This window comes from Zea mays, chromosome 10, assembly GCF_902167145.1.
Source record: "Zea mays cultivar B73 chromosome 10, Zm-B73-REFERENCE-NAM-5.0, whole genome shotgun sequence".
Lineage (NCBI taxonomy): Eukaryota > Viridiplantae > Streptophyta > Magnoliopsida > Poales > Poaceae > Zea > Zea mays.
This window is the reverse complement of record NC_050105.1, coordinates 96890696-96899406: the sequence shown is the minus strand read 5'-3', so window position 1 is coordinate 96899406 and position 8711 is coordinate 96890696. Positions and strand designations below refer to the sequence as shown.

The 8711-nt window shown below is 46.2% G+C and overlaps 1 pseudogene; it reads left to right on the top strand.

Moving 5' to 3' along the window:
• Window positions 1-6508: 6508 nt before the first annotated feature.
• LOC103641433 (pentatricopeptide repeat-containing protein At1g77360, mitochondrial-like) lies at window positions 6509-8083 on the top strand (annotated as a pseudogene).
• The last annotated feature ends 628 nt before the right edge of the window (window positions 8084-8711 follow it).

Below are 8711 nucleotides of genomic sequence, written 5' to 3'. Positions count from 1 at the left end.
GGGGAAAGGGAGGGCGCGCACGGGGGAGGAAGAAGAGGAGGGAGAGGAAGAGAGAGAGGAGAAGGGGAGCTCACCTCGGGGTCCAAATTCCGGTGATCGCCGTCTCCAATTCCTAGGGCACCACGGGGAGAGAGAGGTGGAGGAGGGAGAGGGAGGTTGTTGCGCGGGAGATCCAAATGAGAGAGAGAGAGAGAGAGAGAGGAGGGGCGCATGGGGGGTGTGGGCGCCAGAGGCGCGCAGGGGCAGGCCGGACCGGGCCGGGCTGGGTTGGGCCGGGCCACTTCGCGGATCGAAAACCCACGACGTGCACGACCACTAAACGGAATTAAATCGCGAATCGAAATCCGGAACGGAACGAGACGAACACTCAACATCAGACAAAGAAATGTGCTTCGGCATGATGCAACACCCATGACACTTAGGTTTTGGTTTATACATGACACAGACACCTGTCGCTATACTGGTTTGAAATTGGGAAGAATGAGCGAAACAAGGAAGAGAAAAGAGAGTAACGCCCGAATTTGGTGAGAGAAAAGAAGAAAAATTTCTACCCCCAAATTCAGGGTGTTACAGTTAGTGAGCTATTGCACATTACTCATGATTTATAAACTTTACCTTGTATTTTTTAAATAACTGGCATGGGGTTGGCCAATTTTTGTAGATAGAGAAAAAATATCTTGTGTGACTTGCAAATCCAAGATAATGCTACCAACCAGAGTATGGATTATATATTTTTTGTTTTATCTGCCAACAATGATTGTGTTAATCCTATTTGAAAGCACTAAAAAATTATCGAGTTGATCCCTTAGTGTACAAAGGATGATTGCATAGGCTTTCCTCAATTTTTCCATGGACAATATTCTTAGGTTCTCTGTTTCCTTCTCTTAACAACATGTGTTCATGTATGCATGTGTTTTGTTTTATCTATTGAAACAGTCATGTAAGCCAAAAGGAAGGGGAAGGGGAAACTAAGAACAATAGGCATGGGAGGCATTGGGAAAGAACAAATTTGCCCTTTGTGTCTAGATCAAGTTAAATGTGGTTGGATCAAAGGTATTACCCATATTGAGATTAGGGCATCAAAACTTGCAAGCCAGAGGTGAAATATATAGGAAACGAAAAATACAAGCTAGCAACCATTGAATAGTACATGTGAAATTTGCTTACAAGAATGAAATAGAGCTCTGACCAAACTGAACCAGCACATCCTGGATGCAAATTGGCAGTAGATGAACTGCTAGTAGATGCCCTCCAATTGTGTTGATCACATCCTGAACAACAATTCCTCGTGTCCACAGCTGACGGAGCAAGGAGGTGGTGATGAAGTCGAGTTTTAAGCAGTCAAGAATGTGGCTTAGGTTGAATCACCGTCCACTCGATGTTCTCGGTGGAGCATGTGAGCGACGCCCGTCCCGTGGACCAGCCTACGCCGCACATGTCGAAGGTGACGACTGCGCAATGCCTTTCGCCATCCCCCGCAGCATTAGTACTAAAATATTTGACAACTAATATTCTGATGCGAATTGAGTAGTAGATTTCTCACTCTAAAATGAAGATACAATACTAAAAGCATTTAAGAAATAATATTGGTAAAATATATGTTCTAGAAAGGCTGCAAGTTGATCTAAAAGGATAATTTATGATTGTAAGATGTCCAAAAACTAAGAAAGGAAACACTGCATTTAATCTAGACTTACAAGTAGCCAAATTTAGGTACAACACTAAATTCTGGAACAGCCCAAACTGCAGTTCCTTAGACTCTTGGTAACATGTAAAAGGATGATTTACTCAACACATCTTGATTTGAGTTTAAACATGATGTTGACTGTGTGGTGCTTGTCCTTGAATGAATATAATGAAGTAATTGTTGTTTCAGTTATCAGTGGAAATGATATCCACATAATGAAAGAAGACTACCTATAAAATTTTAAATGTAATGTTTTTCGAGATTTTTTTGAAATGTAAATATTTCCAGATAAATGGACCAGTTGCATCCAACTATTTGGCAGCTATAGGCTGCAATAGGAGAGGAGTCATTGTAAAAACGAGCTTTTAGTTGCACACAAAGAAAATTTGTTCTTATCTATGTGATGCCCTGAACTTTGATATACTACCCATCTCAACTAAAAGTATAAGCCATTTGGCAAATACAAACGCTTTTATTCAAAATATTCTTCTTTTAACCTTAGGTTTTTACTCGCCAATGCCTACATTTTTAACTACTGTTCTCAATAGCATAAGTTGTAATAACTCTTTAAATTCTTTTGCCCTCATCTACCTCAAATTATGAAAAGAGAGAACATGAGCGAAAAGGTTGTTACACTCACAACTTTATAAGTGTTCGTATGTTGTTGTATTCAACAGGATGGAGCTTCCACTGAAGTTGTTATTATCAGCCTGATTATAAGTACATAGATACATAAATATGAGAAATATTTGTCATAGATAACAAAAAAGTCTAATCTATATAGAATAAACAAAAAAATCAAAGACAAAGGCCTAGACCATTATCTCCTTAGCATGCCATTAAATTTACATAAGCAAGTGAAGTGTACTCATGAAATTGTTGTATATTACTTAAATTTCTTAAACATCTAGAGCCGAAGGAGGAACCTCAAGATATCATGAACAAGTACAAATTCTTAACATTGTGCTGCAGAAAAATGTACTTACAATCAAGATAGCAAGAAGACTACGTGTATCTGCTAATTCTGGTGGAAGAGGCCCAGATAAATTATTGTTATCAACAAGGCTGCAAGTTCACAGCACAAGACATGTCAACTTACAAGTCATCCGCAACTTTCAAAATAGAAAATATCAGAGAAAAAGTTGAGGTCTAGTTACAAATGAAGGAGTCAAGGCAAGCTGGACAACTCAGATAGGATTTGCCCACTTAATGAGTTATTATTCATGTGACTAAAAGGTAAAATTGGAACCAGAATTATTTACTAATTTTACAAATCGGAAGCATCAGGGATGGGCAGAAAATAAAGATACTTGACACTTACAAATGTTTAATGCTTGTTAAGTTGGCAAAAGAGTTAGTTATGGGGCCTGATATGTTGTTCTCGTCTATTTGTAATCTGTGTAAGTTCATCGTCCGCCAGCAGGATCCTTTGCTCGCTGTCATGGAAACGACGTCATGCTTCCTGACCTCCAAAGCATCGTCTGCCAGTACTACCAGTAATGTTCTAATTGGTATAACTAAAATGTGCCATTCTAGGATATTATATCGTCACTGGCTTGGTTCATTTATTATATTCAATGCACAATGTTACAGTAAACAAGATTTACTAACAAAGTAAATAGAACATGCTTGCATGTGACACAATGGATAAAACGAACTGTATTGAAATGGCATAATGAGTTTGTGTCCTGACATTCTTTCTTTTTGATGAATTATAAAACACTTTTGTACTGAAACAGTCCATTGTCACAAACAAGGGGTTGGGTATCTTCGTCGTTAGCCATTTGCTAGAGATTCTGGAATAAAAAGAAGACATGGAGACAAAAGGTATAATCAGTACAATAATAATAATAAAGATATTTCTACAACTGTATCAAAAGAAATATGCTCAATTCATTAACGAACTTGCAAGGAACTGTCTCAAATCGAATTAGTGTATCTAGAGATACTACTAATTCATACAGACAAAAAGTAATGGTGAGTCTGGGAGTAGTGAGAGCACCTAGAGGGGGGGGGTGAATAGGTGATCCTGTAAAAACTTAAAACTTAAAGCCACAAACTTGATTAAGTGTTAGCACAATGAAATCAAGTGGCTAAGGAGAGCTCTTGTGAACCACAATTAACACGGTGAGAACAATCACAAGAGACACAAGGATTTATCCCGTGGTTCGGCCAAGTACAATACTTGCCTAGTCCACGTTGTGGCGTCCCAATGGACGAGAGTTGCACTCAACTCCTTTCAAGTGATCCAATGATCAACTTGAATACCATGGTGTTCTTCTTTCTTTTCTCTTTCCCGTTTGCGAGGAATCTCCACAACTTGGAGCCTCTCGCCCTTACAATGAGATGATCACAAAGAAGCACAGATGTAAGAGTGGGAAGAGCAACACACACAAGCCTCAAAGCACGAGCACAACCACGCACACAAGTCACAACTTGAGCTCTAAGATCACACACGGAGTTCTCAACTCAAGAGGAGCTCAAATTGCTATCACAACGAATCAAATGCGCTAGAGAGATGTCTTGGTGCTAACAGATGATCAAAGAATGCTTGGTATTCTCCTTCATGCGCCTAGGGGTCCCTTTTATAGCCCAAGGCAACTAGGAGTCGTTGAGAGCAATCCAGGAAGGCAATTCTTGCCTTCTGTCGACTGGTGCACCGGACAGTCCGGTGCACCACCGGACACTGTCCGGTGCAGATTTCTTTCCTATTCTGGCGTAGCCGACCGTTGAAGATTTGGAGCCATTGGCGCACCGGACACTGTCCGGTGCCCCTTCTGACTGTTGACTTGGCCACGCGTCACGCGCGGATTGCGTGGCCGACCGTTGGCTCGGCCGACCGTTGGCTCACCGGACAGTCCAGTGCACCACCAGACAGTCCGGTGATTTATAGCCGTACGCCGCCGCTCAGTTCCCGAGAGCGGCCAGTTGATCAGCGCCAGCCTGGCGCACCGGACACTGTCCGGTGCACCACCGGACAGTCCGGTGCACCCAGACTGAGCAAAGTCTTGGCTACTCGAGCCAAGTCTTTTCCATTTATCTTTTCTCTGATTCTAGCACTTAGACAAGTATGTTAGTACACAAAAACTAATGTACTAAGTCTAGAATCATACCTTTGTATTGATTTGCACTTTGTCCACCATTTGGCATAGTTTAGCACATAACCATTTGTGTTGGACACTTAATCACCAAAATACTTAGAAAATGGCCCAAGGGCACATTTCCCTTTCAATCTCCCCCTTTTTGGTGATTTATGCCAACACAATAAAAAGCAACATATAGAAGTGCAACATCAATGCAAATGAGAACAAGAATTTGTTTTGATTCAAATTTGGCATATTTGGATCATTCTTTGCCACCACTTGGTTTGTTTTTTGCAAATCAAACTCAATTTCCTATCTCTAAGTCAAATTCACTTGTTGAGGCATAGAGAAAGGTATTCCAAGAGAAATTGATCAAAGATTCAAAAACTCCCCCCTTTTTCCATAATTAAACATTCTCCCCACGAGAGACCAACTTTTGACAAGAAGAGACATTAAGAGGATTTTGACAAAACAAAAACTCTAACTCTACTATTTTCAAAATTCTCAAGTGGTAGCTGATCCATTTCTTGCTTTGGCCTTATTTTCTCCCCCTTTGTCATCAAGCACCAAAACGGGATCAATCTTGGCCATTAAACCCCATTACCTCACCAAAATCTTCAACTTAGAGTAAAGAGGCAATAAGAGCATGGAAATGAACTTGGAGTTAGTTACTCTCTCATCGGAGTGCAGTGGAAGTCTTTCATGGTCCAAGTCCATCTTTTCCTTTCAATCCACCTTTGAGACTAATTTAAGAACACTCAAGCTCATGATTAGTCTCAAAGGATCAAGTTGTAACACAACTCCCCCTAAATATGTGCATCACTCACACATGGACTTTTAAGGTCCGGGGTTGCTTTGTACAACTTGATCACCATAATTAAGCAACAAAATGCATAAAGAAACATGATCGAAGGCATAAAACACATGTATGCTATAAATCAATCCAAGTTCCGCGAATCTAAGACATTTAGCTCACTACGCAGCCTGCAAAAGGTCTTCTCATCTAAAGGCTTGGTAAAGATATCGGCTAGCTGGTTCTCGGTGCTAACATAAAACACTTCGATATCTCTCTTTTGCTGGTGGTCTCTCAAAAAGTGATGTCGGATGTCTATGTGCTTAGTGCGGCTGTGTTCAACAGGATTATCCGCCATGCGGATAGCACTCTCATCTCTACTAACTATTAAGAGCAGAGCGTAGACTGCCCCCGCCTCCGCTCGCCCTCCGGGATCCTCGCCGCCGCAAACATCTCGCCAACCACGCACACCGAAAACCCCGCCCGCACCGCATGCCCGATTGCGACTCCGTCGACGGCACCATACGCGGGCGCTCGGGCCTGGACGGCTACATCGTCTCCGACTGCGACTCCGTCGACGTCTTCTTCCTCGACCCACTACACGCGCACCCCCGAGGACGCCGCCGCCGCCACGCTCCGCGCCGGCCTCGACCTCGACTGCGGGCCGTTCCTCGCGCTCTACGCTGGCTCCGCCGTCGCCGCGGGCAAGGTCGCCGACACCGACGTCGACGCCGCGCTCCTCAACACCGTCACCGTGCAGATGCGGCTCGGCATGTTCGACGGGGACCCCACGGCCGGACCCTTCGGGCGCCTGGGCCCCGCGGACGTGTGCTCCAGGGAGCACCAGGACCTGGCGCTCGACGCGGCGCGCACCGCGTCATGCTCCTCAAGAACCGGCGCGGCGCCAAGCACAACAGGGACGTGCTCCCGCTCCGCCCCGCCCTTCGGATTGAAATCCAGCCGCGACCCAAGAGATAAGAGTATTTGGGATTAGTAGATAGGATAGTAGAATAGAAGAGGAGCACTTTCGCTGATGATTACGGCGGAGGAGAAGAGCCCCGAAAGGGAGGAGGAGGAGGAGGAGGCGAACCCGCGCGCGGAGGCTTTTCTGGAGATCATCTGCCGCGTCCCGGCGGGGGAGGTGGAGGCGGCGCTGTCCGCTTGCGGCATCGGCCCCACGGCCGAGGTCGAGGAACTGGTGCTCAAGTCCCGCGAATGCTACAAGCGCCCTAAGTCCGCCGTCTGCTTCTTCCGCTGGGCGGGACAGTCCGTGTCGCACACCGCCTACGCATGGAACCTCCATGTCGACATCCTCGGCAAGGCCGCCATGTTCGAGCCCATGTGGGATGCCATCCGCTCCATGAAGCAGGAGGGCGGCGGCGGGCTCGTCTCCGTCGCCACCTTCGCCTCCGTCTTCGCCTCCTACTGCGCTGCTGGCAACATCAAAGATGCAATCGCGGCCTTAGACGTCATGGACCGCTACGGCCTCAAGCACGACTCCGTCGCGCTCAACTCGCTGCTCTCGGCGATTTGCCGCGTCGAGGGTCGCGCGCAGGATGCGCAGGACGTCTTCGAGCGTACCAAGGCCACCATCCCATCCGACGGCGACACGTTCGCGATACTGCTCGAGGCATGGGAGAAGGAGGGGAACGCGGTGCGCGCCAAGAGCGTCTTTGGCGAGATGGTCGTCCGCATCGGTTGGGACGCAGCCAACGTATCCGTGTATGACTCCTTCCTCTCCACTCTTGTTCGGGGCGGCTTGTTGGACGAGGCCTTCAAATTTCTGCAGGTGATGCGGAGCAAGGGCTGCTTGCCGGGGATCAATTTTTTCTACAGCTGTGGATCTGGTCGTCCACAAGGGTGACTACCTCAACACCGTAGCCATCTGGCACATGATGGTCTCTAAAGCCGGCCTCGTTCCCAATTTCTCAATGTACAGCGCCATGATTGGCCTCCACTGCAATGCTGGTAGCATAGACGATGCTCTTGGGTTGCTTGACAAAATGCCCCTCAACGGCGTCTTTGCAAATTCTGTCACATACAACACCATACTGGAAGGATTCATCAAGCATCGCAAGGCTCGTGAGGCTGAAAGTTTCCTAACGGAGATGAGCAAGAATGAGCAACTGCCTACTTCATCCAATTGCGCTGCTGCTATCAGCTTGTTCTTTAAGGAGTTTAACCCATCTGTAGCAATCGACGTGTGGCGCTGTATTGTGGAGCACAACATTACCCCAGCTGAGGACTCTGCCAAAGAGCTAATAGCAGGGCTGCTTGATTTTGGTAGGTTTACTGAGGTGACGAAGCGTGCTGATGAGATGATTGACATGAGAGTTGAGTTGTCACGGTCCACAATGGAGAATATGAAGCGTGCTTTTGCTAAGGCTGGCAGGCACCAATCATATGACAACATTGCAAGAAGGCTAAAGCGATATTAGCTGCACATGAATGCTTTAATCAGCTGGTATGTTTTCCTTCCATATGGGTGTAATTGACTGTGTACTTGAGTACCACTGTTTGTATGTGATTGCTGATTATTTGCTTGTGTCACTCACTTCCTAATTATGCAGTGTGACATTTGTTTTTTGAACTACCAAGTGGTAGTATTAACTATTAAGTTCTTGTATGTGTCATGTTTTGGTTGGTGTTACTCTCCTTGTCTTGGTAAATAGGGCCCTTTAACACAATGCAAGACATATAGAAAGGACTGTAATATGTTAACATATTTTTTTGATTGCCTCACACCTCTTTCTTTGCCAAGCCATTGAATGTTTATTCCTTTTTCCATTACCATTTATGGAATGTCGAATCAGTTTGCACCCAAACCTTTTGAGGAACTTGAATAAAGAGAGAACTCACATTTCATTCACTGAATGTAGCTCCTCAACACCGTCACCGTGCAGATGCGGCTCGGCATGTTCGACGGGGACCCCGCGGCCGGATCGTTCGGGCGCCTGGGCCCCGCGGACGTGTGCTCCAGGGAGCACCAGGACCTGGCGCTCGATGCGGCGCGCACCGCGTCATGCTCCTCAAGAACCGGCGCGGCGCCAAGCACAACAGGGACGTGCTCCCGCTCCGCCCCGCCGCGCACCACGTCGTCGTCGTCGGCCCGCACGCCGACGCCACCGTTGCCATGATTGGGAACTAC